This window comes from Schistocerca nitens, chromosome 4 (genome assembly GCF_023898315.1).
Source record: "Schistocerca nitens isolate TAMUIC-IGC-003100 chromosome 4, iqSchNite1.1, whole genome shotgun sequence".
Lineage (NCBI taxonomy): Eukaryota > Metazoa > Arthropoda > Insecta > Orthoptera > Acrididae > Schistocerca > Schistocerca nitens.
Window position 1 is genome coordinate 719,716,355 of NC_064617.1, and position 14,883 is coordinate 719,731,237.

Here is a 14,883-nt window from a genome sequence, read left to right on the forward strand (position 1 = left end):
TTGAAAAGTTGCACTTGCCGAGAGACGCTTCTGCGACCGGCAGTCGTGGCCGAGTGGTTAAGGCGTCTGACTAGAAATCAGATTCCCTCTGGGAGCGTAGGTTCGAGTCCTACCGACTGCGTCCTTTTTTGTGTCAAGAGGTGAAGAACATCTCCAACGGAACCGTGAAATGAGCGAATACGTGGGAAACACTGCATTCGAGACGCTTGTGAATTTTACAATTGTCCAGTGAGTGTCGACAAAACACGTAGCTCCTCTGCTGAGACGTACAAACTGCTGCAATTTCACTTTACATCGTGTGTCAGCTTTCTTCGATAGTCTGTTACGACCCTAGCGTAATGAGTTTATAGACAGCAGTCAGACGACGTTTTAATAGTAACAGCTCCACGCAACGACTACCCAACAGTAAAGGACATGAGGCAATGTGTCAGTATGCCTAAAGGGAGGGGTGTTCAGGTACCGTGAGCCCGGATAGCTCAGTCGGTAGAGCATTAGGCTTTTAACCTAAGGGTCCAGGGTTCAAGTCCCTGTTCGGGCGGAAATTTTAATACCTTGGTAGCCGCACGTCTCGTAGCGGTGTAAGCACTACGGAAAAGAATGCTGCTACGCCGTTTCCTGGCACTGCAGTGCTTTAAACAGTAGCAGTTGCATGTGTCGGGAGGATCTTCCGCTACTGGCAGTCGTGGCCGAGTGGTTAAGGCGTCTGACTCGAAATCAGATTCCCTCTGGGAGCGTAGGTTCGAATCCTACCGGCTGCGTGTGATTTTGCGTAAAAACGAGCAGAAATTTTCGCACACATGTGACATGCGTGGGTGAAAGCGGATCCAAACCAGTGACACCATTCTCAACAAGACGGAAATTTATGTTTCAGAATACTGTTTCGCGACGGCCGCTGTCTGTTGCGGCTCTCGGTTTACCTCGCACGGACGCTAGTACTGCAGAAATCAGTCGCAGGCCCACGAACGCGCCCCCGTCATTTTGTCGCGCCGTCGCCGTGTTCGTGAGTACGCAGATGTGCTTCAAAGTGTTGGACAGAGCGAGCATTCATTTCTTGTTAAGAATCGCAATTCAATTCATTCGAGTGTGGCAAAAGCAGTGGTGCAGCGTTTTCCTTTCTTAAGATCTCGCAGCTGCTTGCAAGTATGTCCATCGTTTAAGACGACAGAAAAGTAGCGTCAGCGGTGCGTCAGTGGGAAGTCGGTGAAGTCGCCATTGGAGCCATAAGCCAGTAATTACGACACGCGAATCACTCAAACACCATGCAGCATGTACCACAATGCTCGGCCGAGGGACCGGGTAGCTCAGCCGGTAGAGCGCTAGACTTTCAACCAAAGGGTCCCGGGTTCAAACCCCCGTCCAGGCCAAAATTGATACACTGTCGTAACGGCTAATGTGCTGGCAACGGAAGCACTACAGAAACGAGTGAGGCCATGTCGTGTTCTTACGTCAGATTGCTTGAAAAGTTGCACTTGCCGAGAGACGCTTCTGCGACCGGCAGTCGTGGCCGAGTGGTTAAGGCGTCTGACTAGAAATCAGATTCCCTCTGGGAGCGTAGGTTCGAGTCCTACCGACTGCGTCCTTTTTTGTGTCAAGAGGTGAAGAACATCTCCAACGGAACCGTGAAATGAGCGAATACGTGGGAAACACTGCATTCGAGACGCTTGTGAATTTTACAATTGTCCAGTGAGTGTCGACAAAACACGTAGCTCCTCTGCTGAGACGTACAAACTGCTGCAATTTCACTTTACATCGTGTGTCAGCTTTCTTCGATAGTCTGTTACGACCCTAGCGTAATGAGTTTATAGACAGCAGTCAGACGACGTTTTAATAGTAACAGCTCCACGCAACGACTACCCAACAGTAAAGGACATGAGGCAATGTGTCAGTATGCCTAAAGGGAGGGGTGTTCAGGTAACGTGAGCCCGGATAGCTCAGTCGGTAGAGCATTAGGCTTTTAACCTAAGGGTCCAGGGTTCAAGTCCCTGTTCGGGCGGAAATTTTAATACCTTGGTAGCCGCACGTCTCGTAGCGGTGTAAGCACTACGGAAAAGAATGCTGCTACGCCGTTTCCTGGCACTGCAGTGCTTTAAACAGTAGCAGTTGCATGTGTCGGGAGGATCTTCCGCTACTGGCAGTCGTGGCCGAGTGGTTAAGGCGTCTGACTCGAAATCAGATTCCCTCTGGGAGCGTAGGTTCGAATCCTACCGGCTGCGTGTGATTTTGCGTAAAAACGAGCAGAAATTTTCGCACACATGTGACATGCGTGGGTGAAAGCGGATCCAAACCAGTGACACCATTCTCAACAAGACGGAAATTTATGTTTCAGAATACTGTTTCGCGACGGCCGCTGTCTGTTGCGGCTCTCGGTTTACCTCGCACGGACGCTAGTACTGCAGAAATCAGTCGCAGGCCCACGAACGCGCCCCCGTCATTTTGTCGCGCCGTCGCCGTGTTCGTGAGTACGCAGATGTGCTTCAAAGTGTTGGACAGAGCGAGCATTCATTTCTTGTTAAGAATCGCAATTCAATTCATTCGAGTGTGGCAAAAGCAGTGGTGCAGCGTTTTCCTTTCTTAAGATCTCGCAGCTGCTTGCAAGTATGTCCATCGTTTAAGACGACAGAAAAGTAGCGTCAGCGGTGCGTCAGTGGGAAGTCGGTGAAGTCGCCATTGGAGCCATAAGCCAGTAATTACGACACGCGAATCACTCAAACACCATGCAGCATGTACCACAATGCTCGGCCGAGGGACCGGGTAGCTCAGCCGGTAGAGCGCTAGACTTTCAACCAAAGGGTCCCGGGTTCAAACCCCCGTCCAGGCCAAAATTGATACACTGTCGTAACGGCTAATGTGCTGGCAACGGAAGCACTACAGAAACGAGTGAGGCCATGTCGTGTTCTTACGTCAGATTGCTTGAAAAGTTGCACTTGCCGAGAGACGCTTCTGCGACCGGCAGTCGTGGCCGAGTGGTTAAGGCGTCTGACTAGAAATCAGATTCCCTCTGGGAGCGTAGGTTCGAGTCCTACCGACTGCGTCCTTTTTTGTGTCAAGAGGTGAAGAACATCTCCAACGGAACCGTGAAATGAGCGAATACGTGGGAAACACTGCATTCGAGACGCTTGTGAATTTTACAATTGTCCAGTGAGTGTCGACAAAACACGTAGCTCCTCTGCTGAGACGTACAAACTGCTGCAATTTCACTTTACATCGTGTGTCAGCTTTCTTCGATAGTCTGTTACGACCCTAGCGTAATGAGTTTATAGACAGCAGTCAGACGACGTTTTAATAGTAACAGCTCCACGCAACGACTACCCAACAGTAAAGGACATGAGGCAATGTGTCAGTATGCCTAAAGGGAGGGGTGTTCAGGTAACGTGAGCCCGGATAGCTCAGTCGGTAGAGCATTAGGCTTTTAACCTAAGGGTCCAGGGTTCAAGTCCCTGTTCGGGCGGAAATTTTAATACCTTGGTAGCCGCACGTCTCGTAGCGGTGTAAGCACTACGGAAAAGAATGCTGCTACGCCGTTTCCTGGCACTGCAGTGCTTTAAACAGTAGCAGTTGCATGTGTCGGGAGGATCTTCCGCTACTGGCAGTCGTGGCCGAGTGGTTAAGGCGTCTGACTCGAAATCAGATTCCCTCTGGGAGCGTAGGTTCGAATCCTACCGGCTGCGTGTGATTTTGCGTAAAAACGAGCAGAAATTTTCGCACACATGTGACATGCGTGGGTGAAAGCGGATCCAAACCAGTGACACCATTCTCAACAAGACGGAAATTTATGTTTCAGAATACTGTTTCGCGACGGCCGCTGTCTGTTGCGGCTCTCGGTTTACCTCGCACGGACGCTAGTACTGCAGAAATCAGTCGCAGGCCCACGAACGCGCCCCCGTCATTTTGTCGCGCCGTCGCCGTGTTCGTGAGTACGCAGATGTGCTTCAAAGTGTTGGACAGAGCGAGCATTCATTTCTTGTTAAGAATCGCAATTCAATTCATTCGAGTGTGGCAAAAGCAGTGGTGCAGCGTTTTCCTTTCTTAAGATCTCGCAGCTGCTTGCAAGTATGTCCATCGTTTAAGACGACAGAAAAGTAGCGTCAGCGGTGCGTCAGTGGGAAGTCGGTGAAGTCGCCATTGGAGCCATAAGCCAGTAATTACGACACGCGAATCACTCAAACACCATGCAGCATGTACCACAATGCTCGGCCGAGGGACCGGGTTGCTCAGCCGGTAGAGCGCTAGACTTTCAACCAAAGGGTCCCGGGTTCAAACCCCCGTCCATGCCAAAATTGATACACTGTCGTAACGGCTAATGTGCTGGCAACGGAAGCACTACAGAAACGAGTGAGGCCATGTCGTGTTCTTACGTCAGATTGCTTGAAAAGTTGCACTTGCCGAGAGACGCTTCTGCGACCGGCAGTCGTGGCCGAGTGGTTAAGGCGTCTGACTAGAAATCAGATTCCCTCTGGGAGCGTAGGTTCGAGTCCTACCGACTGCGTCCTTTTTTGTGTCAAGAGGTGAAGAACATCTCCAACGGAACCGTGAAATGAGCGAATACGTGGGAAACACTGCATTCGAGACGCTTGTGAATTTTACAATTGTCCAGTGAGTGTCGACAAAACACGTAGCTCCTCTGCTGAGACGTACAAACTGCTGCAATTTCACTTTACATCGTGTGTCAGCTTTCTTCGATAGTCTGTTACGACCCTAGCGTAATGAGTTTATAGACAGCAGTCAGACGACGTTTTAATAGTAACAGCTCCACGCAACGACTACCCAACAGTAAAGGACATGAGGCAATGTGTCAGTATGCCTAAAGGGAGGGGTGTTCAGGTAACGTGAGCCCGGATAGCTCAGTCGGTAGAGCATTAGGCTTTTAACCTAAGGGTCCAGGGTTCAAGTCCCTGTTCGGGCGGAAATTTTAATACCTTGGTAGCCGCACGTCTCGTAGCGGTGTAAGCACTACGGAAAAGAATGCTGCTACGCCGTTTCCTGGCACTGCAGTGCTTTAAACAGTAGCAGTTGCATGTGTCGGGAGGATCTTCCGCTACTGGCAGTCGTGGCCGAGTGGTTAAGGCGTCTGACTCGAAATCAGATTCCCTCTGGGAGCGTAGGTTCGAATCCTACCGGCTGCGTGTGATTTTGCGTAAAAACGAGCAGAAATTTTCGCACACATGTGACATGCGTGGGTGAAAGCGGATCCAAACCAGTGACACCATTCTCAACAAGACGGAAATTTATGTTTCAGAATACTGTTTCGCGACGGCCGCTGTCTGTTGCGGCTCTCGGTTTACCTCGCACGGACGCTAGTACTGCAGAAATCAGTCGCAGGCCCACGAACGCGCCCCCGTCATTTTGTCGCGCCGTCGCCGTGTTCGTGAGTACGCAGATGTGCTTCAAAGTGTTGGACAGAGCGAGCATTCATTTCTTGTTAAGAATCGCAATTCAATTCATTCGAGTGTGGCAAAAGCAGTGGTGCAGCGTTTTCCTTTCTTAAGATCTCGCAGCTGCTTGCAAGTATGTCCATCGTTTAAGACGACAGAAAAGTAGCGTCAGCGGGAAGTCGGTGAAGTCGCCATTGGAGCCATAAGCCAGTAATTACGACACGCGAATCACTCAAACACCATGCAGCATGTACCACAATGCTCGGCCGAGGGACCGGGTAGCTCAGCCGGTAGAGCGCTAGACTTTCAACCAAAGGGTCCCGGGTTCAAACCCCCGTCCAGGCCAAAATTGATACACTGTCGTAACGGCTAATGTGCTGGCAACGGAAGCACTACAGAAACGAGTGAGGCCATGTCGTGTTCTTACGTCAGATTGCTTGAAAAGTTGCACTTGCCGAGAGACGCTTCTGCGACCGGCAGTCGTGGCCGAGTGGTTAAGGCGTCTGACTAGAAATCAGATTCCCTCTGGGAGCGTAGGTTCGAGTCCTACCGACTGCGTCCTTTTTTGTGTCAAGAGGTGAAGAACATCTCCAACGGAACCGTGAAATGAGCGAATACGTGGGAAACACTGCATTCGAGACGCTTGTGAATTTTACAATTGTCCAGTGAGTGTCGACAAAACACGTAGCTCCTCTGCTGAGACGTACAAACTGCTGCAATTTCACTTTACATCGTGTGTCAGCTTTCTTCGATAGTCTGTTACGACCCTAGCGTAATGAGTTTATAGACAGCAGTCAGACGACGTTTTAATAGTAACAGCTCCACGCAACGACTACCCAACAGTAAAGGACATGAGGCAATGTGTCAGTATGCCTAAAGGGAGGGGTGTTCAGGTAACGTGAGCCCGGATAGCTCAGTCGGTAGAGCATTAGGCTTTTAACCTAAGGGTCCAGGGTTCAAGTCCCTGTTCGGGCGGAAATTTTAATACCTTGGTAGCCGCACGTCTCGTAGCGGTGTAAGCACTACGGAAAAGAATGCTGCTACGCCGTTTCCTGGCACTGCAGTGCTTTAAACAGTAGCAGTTGCATGTGTCGGGAGGATCTTCCGCTACTGGCAGTCGTGGCCGAGTGGTTAAGGCGTCTGACTCGAAATCAGATTCCCTCTGGGAGCGTAGGTTCGAATCCTACCGGCTGCGTGTGATTTTGCGTAAAAACGAGCAGAAATTTTCGCACACATGTGACATGCGTGGGTGAAAGCGGATCCAAACCAGTGACACCATTCTCAACAAGACGGAAATTTATGTTTCAGAATACTGTTTCGCGACGGCCGCTGTCTGTTGCGGCTCTCGGTTTACCTCGCACGGACGCTAGTACTGCAGAAATCAGTCGCAGGCCCACGAACGCGCCCCCGTCATTTTGTCGCGCCGTCGCCGTGTTCGTGAGTACGCAGATGTGCTTCAAAGTGTTGGACAGAGCGAGCATTCATTTCTTGTTAAGAATCGCAATTCAATTCATTCGAGTGTGGCAAAAGCAGTGGTGCAGCGTTTTCCTTTCTTAAGATCTCGCAGCTGCTTGCAAGTATGTCCATCGTTTAAGACGACAGAAAAGTAGCGTCAGCGGTGCGTCAGTGGGAAGTCGGTGAAGTCGCCATTGGAGCCATAAGCCAGTAATTACGACACGCGAATCACTCAAACACCATGCAGCATGTACCACAATGCTCGGCCGAGGGACCGGGTTGCTCAGCCGGTAGAGCGCTAGACTTTCAACCAAAGGGTCCCGGGTTCAAACCCCCGTCCATGCCAAAATTGATACACTGTCGTAACGGCTAATGTGCTGGCAACGGAAGCACTACAGAAACGAGTGAGGCCATGTCGTGTTCTTACGTCAGATTGCTTGAAAAGTTGCACTTGCCGAGAGACGCTTCTGCGACCGGCAGTCGTGGCCGAGTGGTTAAGGCGTCTGACTAGAAATCAGATTCCCTCTGGGAGCGTAGGTTCGAGTCCTACCGACTGCGTCCTTTTTTGTGTCAAGAGGTGAAGAACATCTCCAACGGAACCGTGAAATGAGCGAATACGTGGGAAACACTGCATTCGAGACGCTTGTGAATTTTACAATTGTCCAGTGAGTGTCGACAAAACACGTAGCTCCTCTGCTGAGACGTACAAACTGCTGCAATTTCACTTTACATCGTGTGTCAGCTTTCTTCGATAGTCTGTTACGACCCTAGCGTAATGAGTTTATAGACAGCAGTCAGACGACGTTTTAATAGTAACAGCTCCACGCAACGACTACCCAACAGTAAAGGACATGAGGCAATGTGTCAGTATGCCTAAAGGGAGGGGTGTTCAGGTAACGTGAGCCCGGATAGCTCAGTCGGTAGAGCATTAGGCTTTTAACCTAAGGGTCCAGGGTTCAAGTCCCTGTTCGGGCGGAAATTTTAATACCTTGGTAGCCGCACGTCTCGTAGCGGTGTAAGCACTACGGAAAAGAATGCTGCTACGCCGTTTCCTGGCACTGCAGTGCTTTAAACAGTAGCAGTTGCATGTGTCGGGAGGATCTTCCGCTACTGGCAGTCGTGGCCGAGTGGTTAAGGCGTCTGACTCGAAATCAGATTCCCTCTGGGAGCGTAGGTTCGAATCCTACCGGCTGCGTGTGATTTTGCGTAAAAACGAGCAGAAATTTTCGCACACATGTGACATGCGTGGGTGAAAGCGGATCCAAACCAGTGACACCATTCTCAACAAGACGGAAATTTATGTTTCAGAATACTGTTTCGCGACGGCCGCTGTCTGTTGCGGCTCTCGGTTTACCTCGCACGGACGCTAGTACTGCAGAAATCAGTCGCAGGCCCACGAACGCGCCCCCGTCATTTTGTCGCGCCGTCGCCGTGTTCGTGAGTACGCAGATGTGCTTCAAAGTGTTGGACAGAGCGAGCATTCATTTCTTGTTAAGAATCGCAATTCAATTCATTCGAGTGTGGCAAAAGCAGTGGTGCAGCGTTTTCCTTTCTTAAGATCTCGCAGCTGCTTGCAAGTATGTCCATCGTTTAAGACGACAGAAAAGTAGCGTCAGCGGGAAGTCGGTGAAGTCGCCATTGGAGCCATAAGCCAGTAATTACGACACGCGAATCACTCAAACACCATGCAGCATGTACCACAATGCTCGGCCGAGGGACCGGGTAGCTCAGCCGGTAGAGCGCTAGACTTTCAACCAAAGGGTCCCGGGTTCAAACCCCCGTCCAGGCCAAAATTGATACACTGTCGTAACGGCTAATGTGCTGGCAACGGAAGCACTACAGAAACGAGTGAGGCCATGTCGTGTTCTTACGTCAGATTGCTTGAAAAGTTGCACTTGCCGAGAGACGCTTCTGCGACCGGCAGTCGTGGCCGAGTGGTTAAGGCGTCTGACTAGAAATCAGATTCCCTCTGGGAGCGTAGGTTCGAGTCCTACCGACTGCGTCCTTTTTTGTGTCAAGAGGTGAAGAACATCTCCAACGGAACCGTGAAATGAGCGAATACGTGGGAAACACTGCATTCGAGACGCTTGTGAATTTTACAATTGTCCAGTGAGTGTCGACAAAACACGTAGCTCCTCTGCTGAGACGTACAAACTGCTGCAATTTCACTTTACATCGTGTGTCAGCTTTCTTCGATAGTCTGTTACGACCCTAGCGTAATGAGTTTATAGACAGCAGTCAGACGACGTTTTAATAGTAACAGCTCCACGCAACGACTACCCAACAGTAAAGGACATGAGGCAATGTGTCAGTATGCCTAAAGGGAGGGGTGTTCAGGTAACGTGAGCCCGGATAGCTCAGTCGGTAGAGCATTAGGCTTTTAACCTAAGGGTCCAGGGTTCAAGTCCCTGTTCGGGCGGAAATTTTAATACCTTGGTAGCCGCACGTCTCGTAGCGGTGTAAGCACTACGGAAAAGAATGCTGCTACGCCGTTTCCTGGCACTGCAGTGCTTTAAACAGTAGCAGTTGCATGTGTCGGGAGGATCTTCCGCTACTGGCAGTCGTGGCCGAGTGGTTAAGGCGTCTGACTCGAAATCAGATTCCCTCTGGGAGCGTAGGTTCGAATCCTACCGGCTGCGTGTGATTTTGCGTAAAAACGAGCAGAAATTTTCGCACACATGTGACATGCGTGGGTGAAAGCGGATCCAAACCAGTGACACCATTCTCAACAAGACGGAAATTTATGTTTCAGAATACTGTTTCGCGACGGCCGCTGTCTGTTGCGGCTCTCGGTTTACCTCGCACGGACGCTAGTACTGCAGAAATCAGTCGCAGGCCCACGAACGCGCCCCCGTCATTTTGTCGCGCCGTCGCCGTGTTCGTGAGTACGCAGATGTGCTTCAAAGTGTTGGACAGAGCGAGCATTCATTTCTTGTTAAGAATCGCAATTCAATTCATTCGAGTGTGGCAAAAGCAGTGGTGCAGCGTTTTCCTTTCTTAAGATCTCGCAGCTGCTTGCAAGTATGTCCATCGTTTAAGACGACAGAAAAGTAGCGTCAGCGGGAAGTCGGTGAAGTCGCCATTGGAGCCATAAGCCAGTAATTACGACACGCGAATCACTCAAACACCATGCAGCATGTACCACAATGCTCGGCCGAGGGACCGGGTAGCTCAGCCGGTAGAGCGCTAGACTTTCAACCAAAGGGTCCCGGGTTCAAACCCCCGTCCAGGCCAAAATTGATACACTGTCGTAACGGCTAATGTGCTGGCAACGGAAGCACTACAGAAACGAGTGAGGCCATGTCGTGTTCTTACGTCAGATTGCTTGAAAAGTTGCACTTGCCGAGAGACGCTTCTGCGACCGGCAGTCGTGGCCGAGTGGTTAAGGCGTCTGACTAGAAATCAGATTCCCTCTGGGAGCGTAGGTTCGAGTCCTACCGACTGCGTCCTTTTTTGTGTCAAGAGGTGAAGAACATCTCCAACGGAACCGTGAAATGAGCGAATACGTGGGAAACACTGCATTCGAGACGCTTGTGAATTTTACAATTGTCCAGTGAGTGTCGACAAAACACGTAGCTCCTCTGCTGAGACGTACAAACTGCTGCAATTTCACTTTACATCGTGTGTCAGCTTTCTTCGATAGTCTGTTACGACCCTAGCGTAATGAGTTTATAGACAGCAGTCAGACGACGTTTTAATAGTAACAGCTCCACGCAACGACTACCCAACAGTAAAGGACATGAGGCAATGTGTCAGTATGCCTAAAGGGAGGGGTGTTCAGGTAACGTGAGCCCGGATAGCTCAGTCGGTAGAGCATTAGGCTTTTAACCTAAGGGTCCAGGGTTCAAGTCCCTGTTCGGGCGGAAATTTTAATACCTTGGTAGCCGCACGTCTCGTAGCGGTGTAAGCACTACGGAAAAGAATGCTGCTACGCCGTTTCCTGGCACTGCAGTGCTTTAAACAGTAGCAGTTGCATGTGTCGGGAGGATCTTCCGCTACTGGCAGTCGTGGCCGAGTGGTTAAGGCGTCTGACTCGAAATCAGATTCCCTCTGGGAGCGTAGGTTCGAATCCTACCGGCTGCGTGTGATTTTGCGTAAAAACGAGCAGAAATTTTCGCACACATGTGACATGCGTGGGTGAAAGCGGATCCAAACCAGTGACACCATTCTCAACAAGACGGAAATTTATGTTTCAGAATACTGTTTCGCGACGGCCGCTGTCTGTTGCGGCTCTCGGTTTACCTCGCACGGACGCTAGTACTGCAGAAATCAGTCGCAGGCCCACGAACGCGCCCCCGTCATTTTGTCGCGCCGTCGCCGTGTTCGTGAGTACGCAGATGTGCTTCAAAGTGTTGGACAGAGCGAGCATTCATTTCTTGTTAAGAATCGCAATTCAATTCATTCGAGTGTGGCAAAAGCAGTGGTGCAGCGTTTTCCTTTCTTAAGATCTCGCAGCTGCTTGCAAGTATGTCCATCGTTTAAGACGACAGAAAAGTAGCGTCAGCGGTGCGTCAGTGGGAAGTCGGTGAAGTCGCCATTGGAGCCATAAGCCAGTAATTACGACACGCGAATCACTCAAACACCATGCAGCATGTACCACAATGCTCGGCCGAGGGACCGGGTAGCTCAGCCGGTAGAGCGCTAGACTTTCAACCAAAGGGTCCCGGGTTCAAACCCCCGTCCAGGCCAAAATTGATACACTGTCGTAACGGCTAATGTGCTGGCAACGGAAGCACTACAGAAACGAGTGAGGCCATGTCGTGTTCTTACGTCAGATTGCTTGAAAAGTTGCACTTGCCGAGAGACGCTTCTGCGACCGGCAGTCGTGGCCGAGTGGTTAAGGCGTCTGACTAGAAATCAGATTCCCTCTGGGAGCGTAGGTTCGAGTCCTACCGACTGCGTCCTTTTTTGTGTCAAGAGGTGAAGAACATCTCCAACGGAACCGTGAAATGAGCGAATACGTGGGAAACACTGCATTCGAGACGCTTGTGAATTTTACAATTGTCCAGTGAGTGTCGACAAAACACGTAGCTCCTCTGCTGAGACGTACAAACTGCTGCAATTTCACTTTACATCGTGTGTCAGCTTTCTTCGATAGTCTGTTACGACCCTAGCGTAATGAGTTTATAGACAGCAGTCAGACGACGTTTTAATAGTAACAGCTCCACGCAACGACTACCCAACAGTAAAGGACATGAGGCAATGTGTCAGTATGCCTAAAGGGAGGGGTGTTCAGGTAACGTGAGCCCGGATAGCTCAGTCGGTAGAGCATTAGGCTTTTAACCTAAGGGTCCAGGGTTCAAGTCCCTGTTCGGGCGGAAATTTTAATACCTTGGTAGCCGCACGTCTCGTAGCGGTGTAAGCACTACGGAAAAGAATGCTGCTACGCCGTTTCCTGGCACTGCAGTGCTTTAAACAGTAGCAGTTGCATGTGTCGGGAGGATCTTCCGCTACTGGCAGTCGTGGCCGAGTGGTTAAGGCGTCTGACTCGAAATCAGATTCCCTCTGGGAGCGTAGGTTCGAATCCTACCGGCTGCGTGTGATTTTGCGTAAAAACGAGCAGAAATTTTCGCACACATGTGACATGCGTGGGTGAAAGCGGATCCAAACCAGTGACACCATTCTCAACAAGACGGAAATTTATGTTTCAGAATACTGTTTCGCGACGGCCGCTGTCTGTTGCGGCTCTCGGTTTACCTCGCACGGACGCTAGTACTGCAGAAATCAGTCGCAGGCCCACGAACGCGCCCCCGTCATTTTGTCGCGCCGTCGCCGTGTTCGTGAGTACGCAGATGTGCTTCAAAGTGTTGGACAGAGCGAGCATTCATTTCTTGTTAAGAATCGCAATTCAATTCATTCGAGTGTGGCAAAAGCAGTGGTGCAGCGTTTTCCTTTCTTAAGATCTCGCAGCTGCTTGCAAGTATGTCCATCGTTTAAGACGACAGAAAAGTAGCGTCAGCGGTGCGTCAGTGGGAAGTCGGTGAAGTCGCCATTGGAGCCATAAGCCAGTAATTACGACACGCGAATCACTCAAACACCATGCAGCATGTACCACAATGCTCGGCCGAGGGACCGGGTAGCTCAGCCGGTAGAGCGCTAGACTTTCAACCAAAGGGTCCCGGGTTCAAACCCCCGTCCAGGCCAAAATTGATACACTGTCGTAACGGCTAATGTGCTGGCAACGGAAGCACTACAGAAACGAGTGAGGCCATGTCGTGTTCTTACGTCAGATTGCTTGAAAAGTTGCACTTGCCGAGAGACGCTTCTGCGACCGGCAGTCGTGGCCGAGTGGTTAAGGCGTCTGACTAGAAATCAGATTCCCTCTGGGAGCGTAGGTTCGAGTCCTACCGACTGCGTCCTTTTTTGTGTCAAGAGGTGAAGAACATCTCCAACGGAACCGTGAAATGAGCGAATACGTGGGAAACACTGCATTCGAGACGCTTGTGAATTTTACAATTGTCCAGTGAGTGTCGACAAAACACGTAGCTCCTCTGCTGAGACGTACAAACTGCTGCAATTTCACTTTACATCGTGTGTCAGCTTTCTTCGATAGTCTGTTACGACCCTAGCGTAATGAGTTTATAGACAGCAGTCAGACGACGTTTTAATAGTAACAGCTCCACGCAACGACTACCCAACAGTAAAGGACATGAGGCAATGTGTCAGTATGCCTAAAGGGAGGGGTGTTCAGGTAACGTGAGCCCGGATAGCTCAGTCGGTAGAGCATTAGGCTTTTAACCTAAGGGTCCAGGGTTCAAGTCCCTGTTCGGGCGGAAATTTTAATACCTTGGTAGCCGCACGTCTCGTAGCGGTGTAAGCACTACGGAAAAGAATGCTGCTACGCCGTTTCCTGGCACTGCAGTGCTTTAAACAGTAGCAGTTGCATGTGTCGGGAGGATCTTCCGCTACTGGCAGTCGTGGCCGAGTGGTTAAGGCGTCTGACTCGAAATCAGATTCCCTCTGGGAGCGTAGGTTCGAATCCTACCGGCTGCGTGTGATTTTGCGTAAAAACGAGCAGAAATTTTCGCACACATGTGACATGCGTGGGTGAAAGCGGATCCAAACCAGTGACACCATTCTCAACAAGACGGAAATTTATGTTTCAGAATACTGTTTCGCGACGGCCGCTGTCTGTTGCGGCTCTCGGTTTACCTCGCACGGACGCTAGTACTGCAGAAATCAGTCGCAGGCCCACGAACGCGCCCCCGTCATTTTGTCGCGCCGTCGCCGTGTTCGTGAGTACGCAGATGTGCTTCAAAGTGTTGGACAGAGCGAGCATTCATTTCTTGTTAAGAATCGCAATTCAATTCATTCGAGTGTGGCAAAAGCAGTGGTGCAGCGTTTTCCTTTCTTAAGATCTCGCAGCTGCTTGCAAGTATGTCCATCGTTTAAGACGACAGAAAAGTAGCGTCAGCGGGAAGTCGGTGAAGTCGCCATTGGAGCCATAAGCCAGTAATTACGACACGCGAATCACTCAAACACCATGCAGCATGTACCACAATGCTCGGCCGAGGGACCGGGTAGCTCAGCCGGTAGAGCGCTAGACTTTCAACCAAAGGGTCCCGGGTTCAAACCCCCGTCCAGGCCAAAATTGATACACTGTCGTAACGGCTAATGTGCTGGCAACGGAAGCACTACAGAAACGAGTGAGGCCATGTCGTGTTCTTACGTCAGATTGCTTGAAAAGTTGCACTTGCCGAGAGACGCTTCTGCGACCGGCAGTCGTGGCCGAGTGGTTAAGGCGTCTGACTAGAAATCAGATTCCCTCTGGGAGCGTAGGTTCGAGTCCTACCGACTGCGTCCTTTTTTGTGTCAAGAGGTGAAGAACATCTCCAACGGAACCGTGAAATGAGTGAATACGTGGGAAACACTGCATTCGAGACGCTTGTGAATTTTACAATTGTCCAGTGAGTGTCGACAAAACACGTAGCTCCTCTGCTGAGACGTACAAACTGCTGCAATTTCACTTTACATCGTGTGTCAGCTTTCTTCGATAGTCTGTTACGACCCTAGCGTAATGAGTTTATAGACAGCAGTCAGACGACGTTTTAATAGT

At 50.5% G+C, this 14,883-nt stretch overlaps 31 non-coding genes across 31 annotated transcripts; all 31 read left to right on the plus strand.

Moving 5' to 3' along the window:
• The first annotated feature begins 39 nt into the window (after positions 1 to 39).
• Trnas-aga (transfer RNA serine (anticodon AGA)) lies at positions 40 to 121 on the plus strand. Its single transcript has one exon. It is a non-coding gene; the product is annotated as a tRNA-Ser (tRNA).
• A 344-nt stretch (positions 122 to 465) lies between these two features.
• On the plus strand, positions 466 to 538 carry Trnak-uuu (transfer RNA lysine (anticodon UUU)). Its single transcript has one exon. It is a non-coding gene; the product is annotated as a tRNA-Lys (tRNA).
• Positions 539 to 676: 138 nt separating this feature from the next.
• Trnas-cga (transfer RNA serine (anticodon CGA)) lies at positions 677 to 758 on the plus strand. The gene has a single exon. It is a non-coding gene; the product is annotated as a tRNA-Ser (tRNA).
• Positions 759 to 1,494: 736 nt separating this feature from the next.
• On the plus strand, positions 1,495 to 1,576 carry Trnas-aga (transfer RNA serine (anticodon AGA)). Its single transcript has one exon. It is a non-coding gene; the product is annotated as a tRNA-Ser (tRNA).
• Positions 1,577 to 1,920: 344 nt separating this feature from the next.
• Positions 1,921 to 1,993, plus strand: Trnak-uuu (transfer RNA lysine (anticodon UUU)). Its single transcript has one exon. It is a non-coding gene; the product is annotated as a tRNA-Lys (tRNA).
• A 138-nt stretch (positions 1,994 to 2,131) lies between these two features.
• On the plus strand, positions 2,132 to 2,213 carry Trnas-cga (transfer RNA serine (anticodon CGA)). Its single transcript has one exon. It is a non-coding gene; the product is annotated as a tRNA-Ser (tRNA).
• Positions 2,214 to 2,949: 736 nt separating this feature from the next.
• Positions 2,950 to 3,031, plus strand: Trnas-aga (transfer RNA serine (anticodon AGA)). The gene has a single exon. It is a non-coding gene; the product is annotated as a tRNA-Ser (tRNA).
• Positions 3,032 to 3,375: 344 nt separating this feature from the next.
• Positions 3,376 to 3,448, plus strand: Trnak-uuu (transfer RNA lysine (anticodon UUU)). Its single transcript has one exon. It is a non-coding gene; the product is annotated as a tRNA-Lys (tRNA).
• Positions 3,449 to 3,586: 138 nt separating this feature from the next.
• Positions 3,587 to 3,668, plus strand: Trnas-cga (transfer RNA serine (anticodon CGA)). Its single transcript has one exon. It is a non-coding gene; the product is annotated as a tRNA-Ser (tRNA).
• Positions 3,669 to 4,404: 736 nt separating this feature from the next.
• On the plus strand, positions 4,405 to 4,486 carry Trnas-aga (transfer RNA serine (anticodon AGA)). Its single transcript has one exon. It is a non-coding gene; the product is annotated as a tRNA-Ser (tRNA).
• A 344-nt stretch (positions 4,487 to 4,830) lies between these two features.
• Trnak-uuu (transfer RNA lysine (anticodon UUU)) lies at positions 4,831 to 4,903 on the plus strand. The gene has a single exon. It is a non-coding gene; the product is annotated as a tRNA-Lys (tRNA).
• Positions 4,904 to 5,041: 138 nt separating this feature from the next.
• Trnas-cga (transfer RNA serine (anticodon CGA)) lies at positions 5,042 to 5,123 on the plus strand. The gene has a single exon. It is a non-coding gene; the product is annotated as a tRNA-Ser (tRNA).
• Positions 5,124 to 5,848: 725 nt separating this feature from the next.
• On the plus strand, positions 5,849 to 5,930 carry Trnas-aga (transfer RNA serine (anticodon AGA)). Its single transcript has one exon. It is a non-coding gene; the product is annotated as a tRNA-Ser (tRNA).
• Positions 5,931 to 6,274: 344 nt separating this feature from the next.
• On the plus strand, positions 6,275 to 6,347 carry Trnak-uuu (transfer RNA lysine (anticodon UUU)). The gene has a single exon. It is a non-coding gene; the product is annotated as a tRNA-Lys (tRNA).
• A 138-nt stretch (positions 6,348 to 6,485) lies between these two features.
• On the plus strand, positions 6,486 to 6,567 carry Trnas-cga (transfer RNA serine (anticodon CGA)). The gene has a single exon. It is a non-coding gene; the product is annotated as a tRNA-Ser (tRNA).
• A 736-nt stretch (positions 6,568 to 7,303) lies between these two features.
• Positions 7,304 to 7,385, plus strand: Trnas-aga (transfer RNA serine (anticodon AGA)). The gene has a single exon. It is a non-coding gene; the product is annotated as a tRNA-Ser (tRNA).
• A 344-nt stretch (positions 7,386 to 7,729) lies between these two features.
• On the plus strand, positions 7,730 to 7,802 carry Trnak-uuu (transfer RNA lysine (anticodon UUU)). Its single transcript has one exon. It is a non-coding gene; the product is annotated as a tRNA-Lys (tRNA).
• A 138-nt stretch (positions 7,803 to 7,940) lies between these two features.
• Positions 7,941 to 8,022, plus strand: Trnas-cga (transfer RNA serine (anticodon CGA)). Its single transcript has one exon. It is a non-coding gene; the product is annotated as a tRNA-Ser (tRNA).
• Positions 8,023 to 8,747: 725 nt separating this feature from the next.
• Positions 8,748 to 8,829, plus strand: Trnas-aga (transfer RNA serine (anticodon AGA)). The gene has a single exon. It is a non-coding gene; the product is annotated as a tRNA-Ser (tRNA).
• A 344-nt stretch (positions 8,830 to 9,173) lies between these two features.
• Trnak-uuu (transfer RNA lysine (anticodon UUU)) lies at positions 9,174 to 9,246 on the plus strand. The gene has a single exon. It is a non-coding gene; the product is annotated as a tRNA-Lys (tRNA).
• Positions 9,247 to 9,384: 138 nt separating this feature from the next.
• Positions 9,385 to 9,466, plus strand: Trnas-cga (transfer RNA serine (anticodon CGA)). The gene has a single exon. It is a non-coding gene; the product is annotated as a tRNA-Ser (tRNA).
• Positions 9,467 to 10,191: 725 nt separating this feature from the next.
• On the plus strand, positions 10,192 to 10,273 carry Trnas-aga (transfer RNA serine (anticodon AGA)). The gene has a single exon. It is a non-coding gene; the product is annotated as a tRNA-Ser (tRNA).
• A 344-nt stretch (positions 10,274 to 10,617) lies between these two features.
• On the plus strand, positions 10,618 to 10,690 carry Trnak-uuu (transfer RNA lysine (anticodon UUU)). Its single transcript has one exon. It is a non-coding gene; the product is annotated as a tRNA-Lys (tRNA).
• A 138-nt stretch (positions 10,691 to 10,828) lies between these two features.
• On the plus strand, positions 10,829 to 10,910 carry Trnas-cga (transfer RNA serine (anticodon CGA)). The gene has a single exon. It is a non-coding gene; the product is annotated as a tRNA-Ser (tRNA).
• A 736-nt stretch (positions 10,911 to 11,646) lies between these two features.
• Positions 11,647 to 11,728, plus strand: Trnas-aga (transfer RNA serine (anticodon AGA)). The gene has a single exon. It is a non-coding gene; the product is annotated as a tRNA-Ser (tRNA).
• A 344-nt stretch (positions 11,729 to 12,072) lies between these two features.
• Positions 12,073 to 12,145, plus strand: Trnak-uuu (transfer RNA lysine (anticodon UUU)). Its single transcript has one exon. It is a non-coding gene; the product is annotated as a tRNA-Lys (tRNA).
• A 138-nt stretch (positions 12,146 to 12,283) lies between these two features.
• Trnas-cga (transfer RNA serine (anticodon CGA)) lies at positions 12,284 to 12,365 on the plus strand. Its single transcript has one exon. It is a non-coding gene; the product is annotated as a tRNA-Ser (tRNA).
• Positions 12,366 to 13,101: 736 nt separating this feature from the next.
• Positions 13,102 to 13,183, plus strand: Trnas-aga (transfer RNA serine (anticodon AGA)). The gene has a single exon. It is a non-coding gene; the product is annotated as a tRNA-Ser (tRNA).
• A 344-nt stretch (positions 13,184 to 13,527) lies between these two features.
• Positions 13,528 to 13,600, plus strand: Trnak-uuu (transfer RNA lysine (anticodon UUU)). The gene has a single exon. It is a non-coding gene; the product is annotated as a tRNA-Lys (tRNA).
• Positions 13,601 to 13,738: 138 nt separating this feature from the next.
• Trnas-cga (transfer RNA serine (anticodon CGA)) lies at positions 13,739 to 13,820 on the plus strand. The gene has a single exon. It is a non-coding gene; the product is annotated as a tRNA-Ser (tRNA).
• A 725-nt stretch (positions 13,821 to 14,545) lies between these two features.
• On the plus strand, positions 14,546 to 14,627 carry Trnas-aga (transfer RNA serine (anticodon AGA)). The gene has a single exon. It is a non-coding gene; the product is annotated as a tRNA-Ser (tRNA).
• The last annotated feature ends 256 nt before the right edge of the window (positions 14,628 to 14,883 follow it).